Below are 22,044 nucleotides of genomic sequence, written 5' to 3'. Positions count from 1 at the left end.
TTCCTTTCCTGGACTGTTTTTGGATATGCCATTCTATCAGGACGGGCACCTCTTTGCCGGGATCGTGTGGTGCCCGAGCTGTTTTCCATGCAAGTGCGTTACACCGCAAGGTAATGTTCTAGTGGTGCGGGAATGTCTGTTCTTCACAATTGATGACCTATCCTAAGGATAGGCCATCAATGTCAAAGTAATGGACAGCCTCTTTAAAATCGATTTAGATTCCTCTTTTGTTCATTTCCATTATTTTTCATTCATCATGAGGCCTGGAAGGCCTGGATTCATGCTTCTCAGGGAAGTAATTCATCTTTTCTCCCTGTTATACTATATTATATAGAATATGATTGGAGCAACCTTGTCTATTTTGCAGTAATTTGCAGGGGTGTCTGTATCCCATTTTTCTTTCAGCTCCTGGGGTATAATGGGGAGATTATCTGAGCCCCTTGTGATATGACTCTAGGTGACTGTAATATACTTGTGGGGTATACCACCCTGTAACATATGTGGTTGTAAATAACTCTTATGGATCACTACCTTGCATAAAGATAATTTATTAGGAATAGACGTCTATACGTCTTGTACAGTGCTAGTATCATGAATAGGAATTGCTGGTTGTAGATCAGTAAATTGATACCTTCTTGATCTAAGGAAAACAATACAGGGAAGAGTATTACCATTTGGGAACTCATATATATTGTACGACGCCCCCCTGACGAAGGCTAGCGCCGAAACGTGCGTAGGCGGGACCTGGCGTCATTTCAGCGGTGAGTGTAAATGTTGTCCGGTGATATACCTCTCTTCATATATTAGTTCCTTGAGGGATACTACCCACCATGGGGTGCACAATCTAGCTTATCCCTGGTACTGGGCTCCCTTGAGGCTATAGTGAGTTGATTGTTTATACATTTAAACCGGACATTAGGATTTTCCTCACTGCTCATGCACGCCACCTTTTGCACTGTTATGTAATTACACCCCTGCCCTGGTTTTACTTTGTTTCAATAAAGACTTATTCTTTTATCTGAATTTCTCTGATTCTTGTGTGTGAATTGGTTCTATAATCATTCGAGTCAGTTTTATATCCATTTACTGTAATCATGGGGTGGTGGTACTATTTTGTACTTTGATGGACCATAAAATTTTCCCTGTTTGATTACCCTTTGCTGGTTGTAAATTTGTATGGTTGTAGATCAGTAAATTGATACCTTCTTGATCTAAGGAAAACAATACAGGGAAGAGTATTACCATTTGGGAACTCATATATATTGTACTATGCAAGCACCACTATAGGGCTTTCCATCCCATCCCTATATCAGGGTCAGGGAGAGGGAGAGCCGACGTGGAACGGGGGCGCCCGGTAACTTATGGTGTCATACCCTCCGTTGTTAGGTAGGGATACACTACCCTCATAGGGCTATATTAGTTTCCCTTCCCTTTCCTAAAGTGAGTGTGTATATAAAATTCCTTGGTTATTTACAAGGATATCGTGATCCATTCTCATTTATGTTTGTGTGGCTGTTTGTGGGTACATTTTAATGAATATTAATAAAAATTGCACATTTTAAAATAGGGTTGAGATTACATGTTAGTCCCTTTTTGAGCACTCTACCCATCTATTTAACTCTGTTAGTTCTTCCATTATTTTTTCATTAGCCAAAATTAACCTTAACACTTGTATTTTTGAAAGTTTTGATAAATATATAATGTTCTGCTGGAGACCTAGAGAAGATGTTAAGACTATATCTATAGATAGTGTTGACATCATCTCCTGGCCTCCAGCAGAATGATAGAGTGGTTAGACATTTATAGCATGTTAACAGGATATTCATTAAATGTCTAATATCCCACTTTTAGCACCCAAACCCATCGCCCAAACTGGGACCTCCCGACCCAGGTTTGCAGCTCTCTCCATTCAGGTCTATTAACCCCTTAACAACCGCAGGTAGTAAAATTACATCCTAGGCGGTCATAGTGTAAACCCCGCCTGCTGCCGGTGGAGATCCGCGCACATATCAGCTAATTTGTACAACTGACATGTGTACCTCACAGTCTCGAGTGAATCCGAGTACCATCCATGCCTGTTAAACCCCTAAATGGCACCGTCAAAATGTGACAGCCATTTAAATCCCCGCCGCGGTAAATCTTCACTTACCCGGCTGCATCAGCATCGCAGTTACGTGATCACTGTGAGCCGATGGTTGTCATGGTAGCACAGGGTCACGTGATGACTCCTGTATCTAGCAGGAATAACTTCCTGTTTCACTCGGCCGGATGCTGCCAGTGACAGAGGTGAATGTTTCTGGTGATCACAGCTGTGTAGCTGTGATCAACAGAAATAAATGAGAAATCAGACTACTGATTCTTATAGCCCCCTAGGGGGACTAGTAAAAAAAAAAAAAAAAGTTTTGAAAAATTGGTGTCTACGAACTCGTTCTGACCTCAGGAATCGCTCAGACATCAGTTTTACCATATAGGGAACATGGTGAATAAAATATCTCAAACAGTTCTACAAACATACCTTTTTTTTGCAATTTTTCTGCCGTTTTCCAGTACACTATATGGTAAAACCTATAATTTCATTTAAAAGGACAACTTGTCCTGCACAAAACAAGCCCGCAAGATTGATGAAAAATTAAAAAAAAAAAAAAAAAAAAAAAAAGGAACAGCTCTCGGAAGAAGGGGAGCAAAAAAAAAAAAATCAAAATGAAAAACTGATAAATCAGTCAGGGGTGAAGGGGTTAAAGGAGAACAGGAAAAGACAAGCACATAAAGCTGACAATGAAGCTACAGAAACGCTCAACCTATTGCAACTACTTTAGTAGCATGTGTGAATATTTCAATTTTTTTATAGTTTTGGGGAGGGATGGGGTGGGGGTGTTCAGGGTTATAATAAAAAACTGATTTAACCAATAAATACTGTTTCTTTCAATTTTATTGTACGCCGTGTTTCTTTCCCCAGAAAACGCACATTAATTCTATATAAACAAAACAAAAATACATGTGGGTCCTGGTTATAGGATTCACATATATGAGACATGTGGGTCCTGGTTATAGGATTCACATATATGAGCCCTTTCAGCTCTTGATGGAGGAGACAAGACAGATGCTGGCTAATTTTAGCACAATTTCCTTGAGCTGGTATTAATTTCTATAAAAAAATGTTTCTAATTACACAGCATAGCATTTTTATCCCTATAATCTAGAAGTGAAGATTGGGCCAATAGGCTTGTGGCTTTTATATTAACAATCCGCACATGTATTTGAACCTACAGCAAGCAGACAATAGATTTGCTTTAACTTCTTATGCATTGCACTGGGCACGGCCCATTTTGTGGGCATTTATGCAAATAGTAACTGTGCTTTTCTTGGTCATTATCAATATGCCTTTGGCTTACTTCCCCCGGTTTTTGCGATGGGCTCCTCATTGTGATAGGTCAGTGGGCAATCTCAAATACCTGGTCAAGCGCACTAACCTCTCCGGGACGGCAGGGATTGGCAGCCGTATTTCCTCGGCAGAGCACGAGATGAATGACGGTATTTCACATATTAACGATTTGCATCACACATTGAATTCATGAAGTCAAACCTGTTTTTAATAACTAGTCAGAGAACTGCCAGCATTTTCTCTCTTTACAGAAACGCCACACAGACTTAGTATTTCTAACATTTATCATTTGTGAATAGCATGTAATCTAGAAATTTACATTTCTGTTACTTTACATTTTAGAGGCCATGTTTCCGGGAACTTTCAGGATTCTCATACTCTGTAATTTTCCTTCCACTCCTTTAAGTGTCGCGCTTTTCTATATCAGCGTTGTGCTAGATGCTGGTAATTATATTCTCTTGCTTCTCGGCACACATTGCCTTATGGCTTGCCTGAGCTGAATTGTAAGGCCAACTCCATGTTCTTCCCCTATACATGCAGAATTCGGTGTTTCTCCTGAGGAAAAAGTCAGCAGGACTTCCAAACGCATCGAGTTTAAACCTCATGCTATTTGCACTTCAAAGGGTTTTGGAACATTTTATTTAAACCAGCAGCACAGCACAATCCACATTTTCTATCCTATTTTAGATATTTACTAGTGGTGAGCGAGCACTACCATGCTCTGGTGCCCAGTACTCATTAAGGGCAGTTGGATGCGCAGATGGGTGCGACTCAAGCACCCGAGTATAATGGAAGTTAGGGAAGAACTCCAGCATTTGTCTTGAAGATTTCTTGGAAAAATGCTCGAGTTTCCCAATGACTTCCATTATACTCTTGTACTCAAGTCGCACCCATCCACGCATCCAACTGCTCTTGATGAGTACCGGAGCATGGTAGTGCTCACTCATCTCTAATATTTACGTTGGAACGTCCAACCAGCAGCCGCAGCTGGGTATTCTACCACGCCTTTATAGGAGTTGGGCTACCTCACCACTCAATCAGGTGAGCAAAAAAATACACCTAAAAATGCCTGTATCTGGATAGCTTTCTTTCATATATGCCGTTTAACAGACAGGAGAGCAGGAGCAGGTAAAAGCTTTGTTCCTCTGTAAAGAGTCTCGATGTCTCTGCTGCTAGAACCCGGTTACACTTGCTGCGGATAGCAACTTACATTGGAGAAAACAGAGGTTTTTGTTGCGTGTATTGAATAGCCTCAGCCCTTATGTACATAGCTCTTGCAAATAAAAGTTTTGCCATACCTGTTGCTAGTCAGTCCACTATTACTGAGAAATCTGCTTTTGATATATGTAAATGAAGCTAACGAACTTTGGACCATGGAAGCACTTCAAGCCTCTGTCACTCCAGTTCTACCTGGACCTGTTTGACTGACAGTTCTTTTGTTGTATCACTTCAAGCCTGTGAGCTATCAGTCAAGCAATAGAAGGCAGCAGTGGGCGGGAGTATAGAGCTGGAGTGATAAAGCCTTAAGAAGTGCTTATACACTTCAGCCTCATTTGCATATCGATTCCAATGAAGATCACCGTAACGGACTTTAGTTAATGGGACGGCTGGATTTGTCTTTGCAAAGGTTACATCTGCATAAAAATAGTTTAGGGACTGGGAGCCTGGTTACAGAGTCACTTTAAAGAGCATTTTTCTTTTTAGTAATTGGAGATTGCCCATTTAGCACATCATCTATTAACCCCTTCACGACCTGCCGATTTTTCGCTTTCCGTTTTTTTTTTTTCCGCCATTCTTCTTCTGAGAGACTTAACTTTTTTATTTTTCAGTCAATAAGGTCATGTGATGGCTCATTTTTTGCAGAACGACCTGTACTTTTAAATGAAACGATAACTGTTACCATATAGTGTACTGGAGAATGGCAAAAAAATTACAAATGCAGAAAAATTGAAAAAAAAAAAAGTGCGATAGCACTATTGTTTTTGAGATATTTTATTCACTGTGTTCACTATATGGTAAAACTGATGTGTGGGTGTGATGCCTCAGCTCAATGCGAGTTCGTAGACCCCAAACATGTATAGGTTTACTTTTATATAAGGGGTAAAAAAAAAAAAAAAAAAACGGACCGAAAAAAGTGGCGCACGTTTTACGCCATTTTCCGTGACCCGTAGCGTTCTCATTTTTTCGGGATCTATGGATCAGTGACAGCTTATTTTTTGCGTCTCAAGCTGACGTTTTTAACAGTACCATTTTTGCACAGATGCTACGTTTTGTTCGCCTGTTATTGCATTTTGCGCAAAAGTTGTGGCGACAAAAAAAACCCCCAAACTTAATTTTGGCGTTTGGAATTTTTTTATGACGCTACGCCATTTACTGATCAGATGAATTGATTTTATATTTTGATAGATCGGGCGTTTCTGAACGTGGCGATACTAAATGTGTGTATATATATTTTTTTAACCCTTAATTTTCAATGGGGCGAAAGGGAGGTGATTTTAACTTTTAGGTTTTTATTTTAATTTTTCTAAACTTTTTTTTTATTACTTTTTTTTATTCTACTAGTCCCTCTAGGGGGCTATATGGATCAACAATCCGATCGCTCTGCCCTATCTGCTGATCACAGCTATACAGCTGTAAACAGCAGATACGCTCTCTTTCTGCTTCACTCGGCTCTGGGCCGAGTGAAACTGAAAGTAATTCATGTGTGGTACAGGAGTCATCACATGACCCTGTGCTACCATGACAACCATCGGAAGTCACGTGACCACGTCACGTGACTTCCGGTATCGGGGGTGCGGGGAGTAAGTAAAAGTTTACCGCCGATGCCGTTATACTGGCGCTATCACATATTGACAGCGCCATTTAAGGGGTTAAACGGCACAAGCAGATAACGATTCTCCTCGTGCCTAGCAGGCACACATCTCAGCTGTGAAAATCAGCTGAGATGTGCGCTGATCGCGGCATGCTGCCGGTGGCAGACTGCAGGCAGTAACATTATGACCGCTATACTACCCGCAGTCGTTGAGGGGTTAATGAAGTGTTGTCTGAAAGTACAGTGAGGGGAATAATTATTTGATCCCTTGCTGATTTTGTAAGTTTGCAGACATGAACAGTCTATAATTTTAAGGGTAAGATTATTTAACAGTGAGAGATAGAATATCCAAAATAAAATCCTGAAAATGACACTGTATAAAATTAAGACGCGTAGGATTCCTCTTACTTTGATACACAGATAAGCTCATGGCTAGAGGCTGCAGCCTGTATCTCTGCTGTGTATCACAACATGGGAGGACCCAATGCCATTTTTTATTTTATTTAATTTATTTTTACACCACTATGGGGACGCAGACAGCGTGTGTGATTTCAACCAATTACAAATGCTGTCACACGTGTTGGGGGCGTGGTCTGACTGCAACCAATGACAAACTCCGATACTGATGGTTTGCGGGAGAAGCAGTGAATATGTATGAGAGTTAATTATTAGACCCAGAAGTAGTACAATAGCCGTGCGGGACTCGGTAAGTATAAACTGACCTGCTTTGCAGCCCCCCTAGCCCTTTCTACCACCAGTTTACAGCACAATGTTGTGGTCTCCATAGACTTATATGGGGGTTCGGCGTCCGGGCAGATGTTCGGGCTCAAGTCTGGTCCTTTTAAAGTCCAGCCGAACCTGAACATCTGCGGGTTCACCCATCTCTATTTGTAACTGCTTCACATCTGCAAAAGAAAAATACGCAACATGTTCATGAGACTTAAAGGGGTTATCCGGCTTCTTTGACTTTTTTTTTTTATTTCCCTATTGGGCTACATTGGGGCAGGTAAGTAGATAGAGACCACTTACCTGCCCCGCTGTCAGCCCCTCTCCCCCGGCTCAGAGCGGTCATGTGACCGCTCCTGCCGCGATTTTGCTGCTTCCGGTCTTTGCACGTCTACATGGGCAGGGCCATGTTGACATGCAAATGTGGAGCAGCATGTCACCTCCCTGCTGGGTGTCTACAGTGCGAGGAGTCACCGCCCCCTTCCCTGCACCCTCCCACACATTCCCCCGCACCTCCAGTAACCTCCCCCTGCACTGCTGTGGGGGTCCGTGACCTGGGGGCGGGGCCTGGCGGCAGCTGCCGTGGTGTCAGCTCCAGCACCGGGCCCCCTGCCCAGGATCGCACATTCAAATGTACCGGCATCATAGATCACCGATGCCGGTACATTTGAAAGTGCTGATGAGAAGCAGTGCAGCGCTGCTTCTCATCACTGTCCCTCCCGCTGTCTGTGCAATCTGCAGCACAGCGGTGACGTCACTACTGTGCTGAACAGAGCACAGACAGCGCACGAACGTGCAGGAGCGGCGGGGACCGAGGACAGGTGAGTATGTACTCCACATGTGTTCCCTATGGGGATGGGGATGGGGGGGCTGGCAGAGCCATATGTGTGCGTGTGCAGAGCCATGTGTGTGCGTGTACGGTGCAGAGCCATGTGTGTGCGTGTGCGGTACAGAGCCATATGTGTGCGTGTGCAGAGCCATGTGTGTGCGTTTACGGTGCAGAGCCATGTGTGTGCGTGTGCAGAGCCATATGTGTGCGTGTGCGCTACAGAGCCATATGTGTATGGTGCAGAGCCATGTGTGTGCGTGTACGATGCAGAGCCATGTGTGTGCGTGTACGGTGCAGAGCCATGTGTGTGCGTGTACGGTGCAGAGCCATATGTGTGCGTGTGCGGTACAGAACCATATGTGTGCGTGTGCGGTACAGAGCCATATGTGTGCGTGTGCAGAGCCATATGTGTGCGTGTACGGTGCAGAGCCATATGTGTGCGTGTGCGGTACAGAGCCATATGTGTGCGTGTGCAGAGCCATGTGTGTGCGTTTACGGTGCAGAGCCATGTGTGTGCGTGTACGGTGCAGAGCCATGTGTGTGCGTGTGCGGTACAGAGCCATATGTGTGCGTGTGCAGAGCCATGTGTGTGCGTTTACGGTGCAGAGCCATGTGTGTGCGTGTACGGTGCAGAGCCATGTGTGTGCGTGTACGGTGCAGAGCCATATGTGTGCGTGTGCGGTACAGAGCCATATGTGTGCGTGTGCAGAGCCATGTGTGTGCGTGTACGGTGCAGAGCCATGTGTGTGCGTGTACGGTGCAGAGCCATGTGTGTGCGTGTGCAGAGCCATGTGTGTGCGTTTACGGTGCAGAGCCATGTGTGTGCGTGTACGGTGCAGAGCCATGTGTGTGCGTGTACGGTGCAGAGCCATGTGTGTGCGTGTGCAGAGCCATATGTGTGCGTGTGTGGTACAGAGCCATATGTGTACGGTGCAGAGCCATGTGTGTGCGTGTGCAGAGCCATGTGTGTGCGTGTGCAGAGCCATGTGTGTGCGTGTACGGTGCAGAGCCATATGTGTGCGTGTGCGGTACAGAGCCATATGTGTGCGTGTGCAGAGCCATGTGTGTGCGTGTACGGTGCAGAGCCATATGTGTGCGTGTGCGGTACAGAGCCATACGTGTGCGTGTGCAGAGCCATGTGTGTGCGTTTACGGTGCAGAGCCATGTGTGTGCGTTTACGGTGCAGAGCCATGTGTGTGCGTGTACGGTGCAGAGCCATGTGTGTGCGTGTGCGGTACAGAGCCATATGTGTGCGTGTGCAGAGCCATGTGTGTGTGTTTACGGTGCAGAGCCATGTGTGTGCGTGTACGGTGCAGAGCCATGTGTATGCGTTTACGGTGCAGAGCCATGTGTGTGCGTTTACGGTGCAGAGCCATGTGTGTGCGTGTACGGTGCAGAGCCATGTGTGTGCGTTTACGGTGCAGAGCCATGTGTGTGCGTTTACGGTGCAGAGCCATGTGTGTGCGTGTACGGTGCAGAGCCATGTGTGTGCGTGTACGGTGCAGAGTCCGATGTGGGGCTGTTATTTGCAATGCTGTAGTGATACCAGGTCAGGTGCTGGGGAAGAATATACTGACAGGGAATGTGTGCAGGGGGTGGGCAGAGGGTGCGGCTGGACACTGGGGTGGGGCTGGACACTGAGGCTGGGCGGTGACAGCTGTGACTGGGAGGTTTTGCACAGGAAGTGGTCAGTTTGCTAGAGCTGAATGTAAACAAGAAGCTGCAGAGAATAAAGGTATAATTCAAGAGGAACAAAAGTTAGAAAACAAAAAATAACAATGTAGGGGTGATTTATATGACAATACAGCACAGATAAACTCAAAATTTTTTGTTAAGCTAATGTCGGACAACCCCTTTAAGGAATCTCATTTCACTTCCCTGGTACAGTAAAATGCTACATTGTTTGCTGCAAAATCGTATAAAAAACTGTGACATACAAAAAGGCTAGGTTAGGTTACTTAAGTTTTTGCATGGCATTTTTTTTACTCTGTCTTTTTTGTCTATTGTTGGTATGTCAGGCTTTAATTTAAATAAAGCCGTTATGTTTTTGATAATTCCTAATATCGGACTTTGCTAAAACTTTACTGATCTAGTCATGTGTGAATTACAGGTGCTTTTAGTGCCCTTCTGCAGCAGAAATGCATTAAAAACGAATATACATTTACCTGTGGATTTTCTGCATCTAATGTAAGTCCATGGGGAAAATCTGCACAGAAAACTTAGCATACCCATGAGAGAAATTAACAAAAGTTGCAGAATTGAACCACGCACCGTAGGTTAGTGCGGAGTAAGAAAAACTAACAAAAACTTAGTTGGCAGGAGATTGCTATAAATCCCATCCACTTTCCTGGAATAGTAAGATGCTGCATTTATTGGGAGTCAAAAACTCATTGTGGAAACTTAATCTTAAAGGCACTTTCATATAGCAATACTGTGCATCAGTATCCTTAATGGACACTCCTGGTTGTCATACACAAATTTTTACATTACAGATTTTTCTCTCCTCAGGTTTTATTTTCACACTTTGTGTTATAAATAAAACAAATAATTCATTATAATCTTTTCAAATGATAATCATATTCCACTCCTGGTTTTACCTTAACCCCTTCAGCCCCCGGGCACTTTCCGTTTTTGCATTTTTGTTTTTTTGCTCCCCTTCTTCCGAGAGGCGTAACTTTTTTATTTTTCCATCAATCTTGCCATATGAGGGCTTGTTTTTTGCGGGACGAGTTGTACTTTTAAATGAAACCATAAGTTTTACCATATAGTGTTCTGGAAAACGGCAAAAAAATTCCAAGTGCGGAAAAATTGCAAAAAAAAGTGTGATCATACAATAGTTTTTGGGATATTTTATTCACCGTGTTCACTATATGGTAAAACTGAGATATCTATGTGATGCCTCAGGTCAGTGCGAGTTTGTAGACACCAAACATGTATAGGTTTACTTGTATCTAAGGGGTTAAAAAAAATTCACAAGATTGTCCAAAAAACGTGGCGCATGTTTTGCGCCATTTTCCAAAACCCGTAGCGTTCTCATTTTTCAGGATCTGAGGCTCAGTGATGGCTTATTTTTTGCGTCTCGACCTGACGTTTTTAACGGTACCATTTTTGCGCAGATGCTACGTTTTGATCGCCTGTTATTGCATTTTGCGCAAAATTTGCGGCAACCAAAAACCGTAATTTTGGCGTTTGGAATTTTTTTGCCGCTACGCCGTTTACTGATCAGATTCATTGATTTTATATTTTGATAGATCCGGCATTTCTGAACGTGGCGATACCAAAAATGTGTGTATTTTGTATTTTTTTAACCCTTGAAAGTGGGGTGATTTGAACTTTTAGGTTTTTTTATTTTTTTTTTAATTTTTTAAAACTTTTTTTTTTACTTTTTGTTTTTTTATTTTACTAGTCCCCCTAGGGGGCTATAGAGATCAGCAATCCGATCGCTCTGCACTATCTGCAGATCTCAGCTACAGAGCTGAGAACTGCAGAGTTGCTGCTTCACTTTCAATGCCGGCTGTATTCCGGCATTGAGAGGAAGTGAGTCATGTTAGCTACAGGCGTCATCACATGACCCTGTGCTACCATGGCAACCACCGAAAGTCACGTGATCATGTCACGTGGCTTCCGGCGGGGGCGGGGTAAGTGACTGTCATGGCAGCGCCCATATACATATCGCTGCCAGATTTTGGCAGCGAAATGTAAGGGGTTAATGGCCGCGGGTGGAAGCGATTCCACCCACGGCTAGCAGGCACACATGTCAGCTTTTGATAACAGCTGATATGTGCGCGGATCGCGGCCGCCTGCCAGCGGCAGGGGGCGGGACTTACCGGCACACGATCCATGACGTACCCAGTACGTCATGGGTCGTTAAGGGGTTAAAGGGAACCTGTCACCAGATTTTACCCTTATGAGCTGCGGCCACCACCAGTAAGCTCTTACAGTTGGCACGAAAAGTATTCAGACTCCTTTACATTTTTCATTGCAGCCATTTGGTAAATTCAAAAAAGTTCATTTTTTTCTCATTAATGTACACTCTGCACCCCATCTTGTCAGAAAAAAATAGAAATGTAGAAATTTTTGCAAATTTATTAAGCAAAAAATATAACAGTCACAAGTATTCAGACTTTGCTCAGTATTGAGTAGAAGCACCCTTTTGAGCTAGTAAAGCCATGAGTCTTCTTGGGAATGATGCAACAAGTTTTTCACACCTGGATTTGGGGATCCTCTGCCATTCTTCCTTGCAGATCCTCTCCAGTTCCATCAGGTTGAATGGTGAACGTTGGTGGACAGCCATTTTCAGGTCTCTCCAGAGATGCTCAATTGGGTTTAGGTCAGGGCTCTGGCTGGGCCAGTCAAGAATGGTCACAGAGTTGTTCTGAAGCCACTCCTCTGTTATTTTAGCTGTCTGCTTAGGGTCATTGTCTTGTTGGAAGGTGAACCTTCAGCCAAGTCTGAGGTCCATAGCGCTCTGAAAGAGGTTTTCTTCCAGGATATCTCTGTACTTGACCACATTCATCTTTCCTTCAATTGCAACCAGTTGTCCTGTCCCTGCAGCTGAAAAACACCCCCCCTAGCATGATGCTGCTGCCACCACCTGGTTTTCTCCACACATACAACTTAGAATTATCACCAAAAAGTTATATCTGCGTCGCATCCTACCAGAGAATCTTATTTCTCATAGTCTGGGAGTCCTTCAAGTGTTTTTTTTTTCCAAACTCTGTGCGGGCTTTCATATGTCTTGCATTGAGTAGAGGCTTCCGTCGGGCCACTCTGCCATACAGGCCCGACTGGTGGAGGGCTGCAGTGATAGTTGACTTTGTGGAACATTCTCCCATCTCCCTACTGCATCTCTGGAGCTCAGCCACAGTGATCTTGGGGTTCTTCTTTACCTCTCTCACCAAGGCTCTTCTCCCACGATTGCTCAGTTTGGCTAGACGGACAGATCTAGGAAGAGTTCTGGTGGTCCCAAACCTCTTCCATTTATGGATTATGGAGGCCACTGTGCTCTTAGGAACCTTGAGTACAGTAGGAATTATTTTGTACCCTTGGCCAGATTTGTGCCTTGCCACAATTTTGTTTCTGAGCTCCTTGAGCAGTTAGTTTGACCTCATGATTGTCATTTGGTCTCACATGCCCTGTGAGCTGTGAGGTATTATATAGACAGGTGTGTGCCATTACAAATGAAGTCTTATCAGTTTAATTAAACACAGCTGGACTCCAATGAAGGAGTAGAACTATCTCAAGGAGGATCACAAGGAAATGGACAGCATGTGACTTAAATATGAGTGTCTGAGCGAAGGGTCTTCATTTATGAATTTATGACCATGTGATATTTCAGTTTTTCTTGTTTAAAAAATTTGCAAAAATTTCTACTTTTTTTTGTCAAGATGGGGTGCAGAGTGTTCATTAATGAGAAAAAAAATGAACTTTTTTAAATTTACCAAATGGCTGGAATGAAAGAGTGAAAAATTTAAAGGGGTCTGAATACTTTCCGTACCCACTATATATACAGTATTCTAGAATGCTGTACCCATATGACACCAGAGACGCTCTGTATAATGTAAAAAAACACCTTTAAAATATTCACCTTGGTGACAGTCCAGTCTGATGGGTGTCGCTGCTTGGGGGTCCGGTGGCTCCTATTTTCCTTCTATCCCAGTCTTTCCCAGCCCAGTGTGGATGACGCATCCTATGTCATACACACAGGCTGGCATTGAGCTCCTGCGCAGGCGTACTTTGATCTGCTCGCTGAGGGCAGATCAAATGTATTGTAGTGCCCATGCGCAGGCGGTCTTTGACCTTTTCTCGCCTTTGCAGGGCAGATCAAAAAGCGCCTGTGCAGGACCGCAATGCTGGCCTGTGTGGATGATGTAGGACGCGTCATCCACACTGGGTTGAGAAGAAGGAGGACGGCGTACACAGCAGAGAGCAGGCATCGGACCAGAGAGCAGTGACACCCATCGGATCAGACCGCCCACCTAGGTGAGCAAAATGAAGGTGTTTTTTATGTTATAGAGAGCGGCCTGGGCTCTTATAAACAGTATTCTGGAATGCTGCATATAAGAGCTCACTGATGGTGGCTGCAGCTCCTAACGCAAAAACCTGGTGACAGGTTCTCTTTAAAGGGGTTTATTCCTTTATTTTGGATAATATTAGCACTTTGTTAGAAAATAAACCACATTGTACTCACCTTCCCTGATCCACAGGAGAGTCTCAGCCATTCCTTCTAATGTTTCGCATTAGCTGCCAACACCAGGTTGACAGGAAATGTGTGAGCTTCACCATAATAAGCTGCAACTATAACTGGATGAATTAATAAATCCTTTAAAAAAAAAAACAAAAAACACAACACTGCTAATTTTTTTTACCATCCACAGAAGTTAGTAAAATATATTTATTAATTCCTGGAATTAGCTGAGATATGGCAGAGGTATCAATTACTGCATCTCAAAGACCTCATGATCCTTCCACAAGACCTGTTTTCACAACTGTTCTAGTCAACAGTTTATGGAAACTATAAAAGATACAAGTGTTTCAGGAGGTTTATAAGCACTTATAAAAAGTGTGTCATTAGTATTTAGGCTCTACCATGTCTTGCAACACAAATTATATAGCAAAAACAATATAAAATGACTAAGATAAATAGTAAATGTTAAACTGAGTGCTAACAAAATATGTAATTATCACTTTGTTCTTTTGTTTTTTTTTCATAATGGGTTTTCCTATCCAAATGATTGACTCGATACATAAAGAAAAAGCAATATGTAAAAAAAAGAGTAACGTATGACATTTTTGACAATCTAACCAGGTACCACCCAAGTCAGGTAGTAATGGTTTAGTTGAGGATTGGCTAAGAGGGCAGGGTTTACAATAATCTCTGTCTACCTCACCCACACAAAAATATCTCTTACAGCAAAAACGAGACTTGTATGGTCCTGCAGGCAAAAGGCACACCTATATTCTCTGGAAATATGAAAATGTTCAGCTAAGAATATCTCCCTGCCTTTCTTTAAGAGCAGATGTGACTCAATAAGATGACAAGCAAAATATTACAAAATTGCATTCAAATACCATCTAGAGATGACGAGAGCAGTCTCTCTCTATAACGAGGAGGAGAGTCAGTTGTCGCCGGACGCGCCCGTCACGGTATATTTTATGGATGGCTTTAGGAAGCAAATGATCAGACGTAAAAATGTTATCAACCAAAACATTTGAGGAACAGGGAATAACCATTGTTAGAGATGAGCGGACCCTTGAAGTTCGGGTCGCCGGGTTCAGATAAAGTTCTGTTCTGGACCCGGACTTGACCTGAACCCCAATGGAAGTTACGAGTTGGGCAGTTTGGGTCTCCGTCCACATGCAGCCAGCAATAAACATAATACTTAGGTGGGCAGGGATTTTCCATTTTTTTTTTTCTGCCCACTATATCAGATAATTTTGTTTGCCCCAGTGGGCCGATCAGGGCAGATCAAAGTACGCCTGCTCAGGACCTGAATGCCGGCGAGTGTGTAAAGCCTGCTTTACACCTTACGATTTTGCATACGATATCGTATGCGATCGTACCCGCCCCCATCGTATGTGCAGCACGTTCAATTTGTTGAACGTGTCACAGAAACGATTATTTCCCGTCAGACGTACTTACCCGTCCATACGACCTCGATGTGGGCGGCAAACGTCCACTTCCTAGAGTGGGAGGGACGTTCGGCGTCACAGCGATGTCACGCGGCAGCCGGCCAATAGAAGCGGAGGGGCGGAGATGAGCGGGATGTAAACATCCTGCCCACCTCCTTCCTTCCGCATTGCCAGCGGGAGCCGCGGGCTGCAGGTAAGCTGCTGTTCATCGTTCCCGGGGTGTCACTCACTGCGATGTGTGCTACCTCGGGAACATTGAACAACCTCACGTTCAATTTTTAGAAATTGAACGACGTGCGTGCGATGAACGTTTTAACGTTCAATCGCAATCGCAAGTAGCTGTCACACGTTACAATATAACTTACAATGCCAGATGTACGTCACTTACTACGTAACCCCGCCGACACATCGTAAGATATATTGTAGCGTGTAAAGTCCGCTTATGACGTCGGACGCATCATGCACCGCGGCAAAAGAAGGAGGACGAAGATGGCCGAAAGAGGCGGCGCCGTCACCGGAGACGTCCATCTGGCCAACCGAGTGACCGTTAGATAAGTATTATAATGTTAGAATGCTGTATACAAGAGCCCGGTGGTGGTGGCCGCAGCTTATACACCAAAAACGTGGTGACAGGTTCCCTTTAACACACTTTTTATAATGTAAATGATTCCGCTAATTGGTAAAATGATTCTGGTAGGTAAACGGTTGCACGACCTGTTCTGATGACAGACCTCTAGGTATGTGAAGAAAGTTAGTTGTAAATCTGACAGGTCAGTGTATGTAACTGCAATTACTTGTGGCAATAAAACCAGCCACAGATGTCGTTGAAACATGGCCCTTGTATGGAACATGACGTACTGACTTGCCGCGGGTCTCCTAATCCGAACTCAACCATCAAGTTCAGGTCAGGAGACCAGCGCGAGTCTGGGCATTGTGGTCTGTACTTGGACTGTGGTTCACAGACCTTTGAATGAAACCTACAACTTTGGCACGCTGCCTCCTTACTATGGGACTGCAATCACGTTTCACAACACCAAGGAATCATCATGTGTTGCATTTACAGACACAAACCTGGGTTAATAGACTGGTGCTGTGGCTGCAAAAAGATGAGGAGTTCTGAGCATCAGCAAGAGTGATCATTTAGAAGTAATATTTCAGAAATTATAAATCTATATTAAGATAAATGTGGATAGGATAAAGAAAATAAAAACTGTAATAAATATAGGACAGGAAAGGATACAAACCTGTCAAGCCTTATACATTCCAGTCATGAGTAGGCCAGTACACGTCAGTCTCTGTATCTATCTGTAAGAGATAAAAGAAGCATATATCAATCAGAGGAAATGATTGGAGCATGGCTCACACATTCAGCACCAGGCAGTGACACCCTTGTGCACAAAGGCACATGATCATTTCTCATACAGGTAAAATATATTATATGGACATTTTTACACCAGCACCACACTACAAAGATTCTGCCCTTTATACTGACCCACTGCAATAAATGCATAATACAGACACACTTGATGTTCTCCAATTTTTCTGCTTGGCTTTCCAGCCTTCTCAATGTGCACTGAGCTTTGGTAGCCCTCTTGGATGGACCTAACCACGAGCAGAGGATGTGTCGTAGACTACCAAAGCTCACCACACAATGAGGGAACTAGTAGCCCTTTTATAGAAATAATGGTGGAAAGGGCTTGTAATCTGAGAAGGGTAAGGCTATGTGTCCACGGGAGAATGTAGCTGCGGATTTTTCTGCATCAAAATCCGCAGCTTTCCCGCAAAATCCGCACCTTTTCAAAGGTGCGGATTTGCCGCGGATTTTTTTTTTTCCCCCAATTTTAAAGCCAAAATCCGGATGAAAATCCGCAACAATAATTGACATGTTGCAGATTTTTCCGGATCAAAATCCGCACGAAATCCGCTGCGGAAAAATCTGCAGCGTGGGCACAGCATTTCCAAAATGCCACAGAAATGGCTGGGAAGTGCCTGAGCTGCAGATTTTCGAGAAATCCGCGGCAAAATCCGCGCATTTTCCGCAGCGTGGGCACATAGCCTAAAGAGAATAAAAGAGAAGGGTACCAGTTCTGATCACTATGATTTATTGGTTCATCTCGGCTAGTCCTCTCAGTGATGATCTTCTTGTAAGGCCTCATTTATTATGTACGAATACCATCTGTGGTTTTCAAGAATAGCACTTGTACCTGTGATAGTCTATTTGCCATTCATTCACATGTCCGTGATTTTTCGAAGCCTGGAGGGTCCATTCAAAATCACAGAGACCTGTGTCCCATTTTGATTCAGTGGATGGATCAAAAACGGCAATGCAAGTTTTCATGGACTTTTATTTATTTATTTTTTCTGTTTACTCTAAATACAAATAAAGTTGATGATACTCAAATCATGCACTGATCGAAATCTTATAAAAAGAGCAAACCAATAAATATCAAACAAAACACACAAACCATAGTTCATTTTTTTCCACATATTAAAAAAAAAAATAAAAAAGGTTTGAATGAGTCCCAACTCCCATGCTATTGACTGACCGTTTTCAGTCTGTACAATCAATGGTATAGGGCGAGTATAGCCAGTCCTCATGAATATCGAGGACTACATAACAGGACCTTATCACTGAGAGGACTAGCTGAGCTCCAGCAGATAAAAGTGTTTTATCTAAAATACAGCAAGAAGTCAAGTAAGTGACATAAGTATTTCAACAGCACATAGAGATAACAAGGCCGAGACTGTGCAGTGTGAGGAACAATCCATAGGTTATTAACCTGGACTAGGCATTAAAGAGAACCCATGGGGGGAATGTATGCTGCTCATTCAGAGGGCAGCATTGTAGCCAGGTATACAGATTTCTGAATCGCTCCAACTTTTCAGAGAATATCAAGGCAAACCATAGAGAATAATAAGGAATAACGTTTGGAACACCATTCTAAGTCTGAACTGGGTGCAAAAACCTAAAAAAACATCACTATGGGGAGATAAGGTATGCACACCAGTGACTATGTAAGGGGAATACATGGAATAGCAGAAACTGCTGTGTGAATACTGACATGAAAAATTTAATAGCTATATGTAAGAGTGAAAATGTGAAAAATGGAATCTGCATTACTGCCATGAACATATGAATCAAGAGAAATTTAGCTACTGAATTGATCAATGCAATAGAGCCCCAACACTACGCCAAAGTGTGTCCTCTCATGCAGTTAAAAAACCTACCGTGTATGGGAAGCTGAGACCCAGGCTATTTATGCGTATGATATGGATTGGCAATAGGTGTGGTTGGGGTGGGTTCACAAACGAAAAACAACTAACAAATAGGAATAACGTTTGGAACACCATTCTAAGTCTGAACTGGGTGCAAAAACCTAAAAAAACATCACTATGGGGATTTAAGGTATGCACACCAGTGAAATAGCAGAAACTGCTGTGTGACCACACATGCAGATGTGGCTAGAAGTATGCCAATTGCACACTTGTGCTCACTTGACGGACTTATCTCCCCATAACCATGGCAAACCATAGAGAGACCTGACGAGTACAGCTCTGCCCCTTGTCGACTCCTTTCCAGCCACTACAGGTGATTGACAGGTCTCTCCCTACATCCACATGATGGACAGACCTCTCAGCCCCGCTCTAGGAGACTGCTAAGCTGTACCAACAGGTGAGAGATGTTTGATATGTGATCCTCCTAATTAAAATCCTCCTGTTTAAAATTAATTTTTTGGTGTAATAAACTCAAAACCTTAAAAAAAACTTGAGAAAAATAAAAAGCAGACATGTAAAAATGGAATTGGGTTCTTTTTAAAAAAAGGGGGGTGGGGGAAGCCAGGCGATTCATTCTGCAAAACCAGTGCATCATGCAAAATGTACTTTGAAGAGCAGATTAGTCTGGTGCCACTTCCATGGCTTGGTCTTTCCAGTGCCACTGCAGGTGATGGACAGCTGTATAGGGAAAGACATGTCTAACACCTTAAGCAGCTCTAGGAAAAGACGGCCAAAGTGTTTGAGAGAATATTATATCAGGCTGCAATCGCTCAGCCGGGCTCTGCCTGCGGTTTGGGCAGCATGAATCGCTAGTTATGGCTGGTGTTCGTTCTATTCCTTTAAAGGGAACCAATCATCAGGATTTTCATATATAAGCTACAGCCAATGCTATACTGGCACTATCAGGCTGATTCTCTACACACCTGTAGTGGACAGCTCGGATGTATAGGTTTTGAAATCCAAGAAAGTAAAGTTTAGAAAACAAATCAGCAGAGTGACAGCAGCTGAGGATCAGATAATATCTGGGGGGGGGGGTATTCATACGTATCCCCTTCCCCTGTTAGAATTAGCATAAGAATTATACAATCGATTTAATTTTTGACTTGCAGGACCTGTGTGAGGTCATACCCATGTGACCAGAAGGGGCGGGCCTCAGCCAACAAAGCTGATAACAGGAAGCAACATTTTTCTGTTGGCTGAGGCCCCACTAACTACCGTATTCTGTTTCTTTTTTAAAATTAGCATATTGTTCCAGAGAACTGGACTTTTTTGTTTCATGCTTATTTTAATGGTGATTGCTAAAGGAGCTATGCTCCCACCAAGATCGTCTCAGGGTCTCTCGTTAGCCTGCTCTGCACAATTACTTAAGGAGCTATGAGTCCCCCCCAAGGCCTGCTCTGTACAATTAGTTAGGGAGCTATGCTTCCACTACGATTCTCTCAGGGCCTGTCTTCAGCCTGCTCTCCATAATTACTTGTGGAACTAACCCTCCACCAAGATGCTCAAGATCATTTTGTGGCTTGTCTTTAGCCTGCTCTGCATAATTACTTAGGGAGCTATGTTCCCACCAAGATCCTTTTGGGTCCGGTCTTTAGCCTTTTCTGCATTATTACTTAGGGAGCTATCCTCCCACCAAGATCCTCTCGGGGCCTGTCTTTAGCCTGCTCAACATAATTATTTAGGGAGCTATGTTCCCACCAAGATCTTTTTAGGCCTGTCTTTAGCCTCTCTGCTTAATTACTTAGGGAGCTATGCTCCCACCAAAATCCTCTAGAGCAGGGGTGGGGAACCTTTTTTCTGTTGGGGGCCATTTGGAAATTTCTACCAACCTTCGGGGGCCGCACAAAATTATCAATGTTTAAATGACCCTGCTATATTGGGTGAAACAATTAATTAACTGGGGGCATGGGGCTGGGGGCGCAGGCACCACACGCGGGGCTGGGGGCGCAGGCACCACGCGCTGGGCTGGGGGCGCAGGCACCACACGCGGGGCGCGCTGCACCCAGGACTGGGGGCTGGGCAGCACCCAGGACTGGGTGATGGGCTGCACACAGGACTGGGTGATGGGCTGCACACAGGACTGGGTGATGGGCTGCACACAGGACTGGGTGATGGGCTGCACACAGGACTGGGTGATGGGCTGCACACAGGACTGGGTGATGGGCTGCACACAGGACTGGGTGATGGGCTGCACACAGGACTGGGTGATGGGCTGCACACAGGACTGGGTGATGGGCTGCACACAGGACTGGGTGATGGGCTGCACACAGGACTGGGTGATGGGCTGCACACAGGACTGGGTGATGGGCTGCACACAGGACTGGGTGATGGGCTGCACACAGGACTGGGTGATGGGCTGCACACAGGACTGGGTGATGAGCTGCACACAGGACTGGGTGATGGGCTGCACACAGGACTGGGTGAAGGGCTGCACACAGGACTGGGTGATGGGCTGCACACAGGACTGGGTGATGGGCTGCACATAGGACTGGGTGATGGGCTGCACACAGGACTGGGTGATGGGCTGCACATAGGACTGGGTGATGGGCTGCACATAGGACTGGGTGATGGGCTGCACATAGGACTGGGTGATGGGCTGCACATAGGACTGGGTGATGGGCTGCACATAGGACTGGGGTGGCTGCACACAGGATTGTGTGGGGGGTGCACATAGGACTGGGGGGGCTGCACACAGGATTGTGTGAGGGGTGCACATAGGACTGGGGGGGCTGCACACAGGATTGTGTGGGGGGTGCACATAGGACTGGGGGGGCTGAACACAGGATTGTGGGGGGTGCACACAGGACATTGGGGGGCTGCACACAGGACTGGGGGAGGGGTGCACACAGGACATTGGGGGGCACACTGTGCTGAGAGTTTCATGCAACTCTGGGGGAGAAGGTTTACAGAACTGGGGTGGGGAGGCACAAAGCATTGGGCAGGGCACATAGCAGCAGAGGGTCGGCGCTGGACTCACAGCAGCATTGCATTCACACATCACCGGAGTGCAGGAGCCGGACACTGCATCAGAAGGATAAGGCGGGCACTGATCTCCGGAGGGCAGGGGGCGGACACACAAGGCTGGAAGCTGTGAGGCTGCTGTGGACCCGCCCACAAAGTAAGCACTGGCCGACGGGAGAACACATTGCAGCACAAACAGCAATGTGTGGATTTAAAGGGTCGGCGGCAGCAAGACCGCGGTGACAGCACGAGCACTGCCCCCGGGAATCTGCCCGGGGGCCACATAAAAGGTCATGGCGGGCCGCATGCGGCCCGCGGGCCGGAGGTTCCCCACCCCTGCTCTAGAGGTCTGTCTTTAGCCTGTTCTGCATAATTCCTAAGGAGGCGGTGCTCACAGAATAAATCTTATAAAAAATTTGGGCAGAA

The 22,044-nt window shown here is 44.7% G+C and overlaps 1 protein-coding gene across 1 annotated transcript in view; it reads right to left on the bottom strand.

Moving 5' to 3' along the window:
* The window catches only part of LUZP1 (leucine zipper protein 1), a 140,230-nt gene that overhangs the window by 37,672 nt on the left and 80,514 nt on the right, over nt 1-22,044 (bottom strand). Inside the window, exon 2 of the mRNA XM_075336105.1 lies at nt 16,626-16,686. The gene's annotated coding sequence lies outside the window, so the exon portion shown is untranslated. The remainder of the gene's footprint in view (nt 1-16,625; nt 16,687-22,044) is intronic.

This window comes from Anomaloglossus baeobatrachus, chromosome 2 (assembly GCF_048569485.1).
Source record: "Anomaloglossus baeobatrachus isolate aAnoBae1 chromosome 2, aAnoBae1.hap1, whole genome shotgun sequence".
NCBI classification, from domain to species: domain Eukaryota; kingdom Metazoa; phylum Chordata; class Amphibia; order Anura; family Aromobatidae; genus Anomaloglossus; species Anomaloglossus baeobatrachus.
The sequence above is the reverse complement of the archived record's forward strand: the minus strand, read 5'-3'. Positions and strand labels throughout refer to the sequence as shown.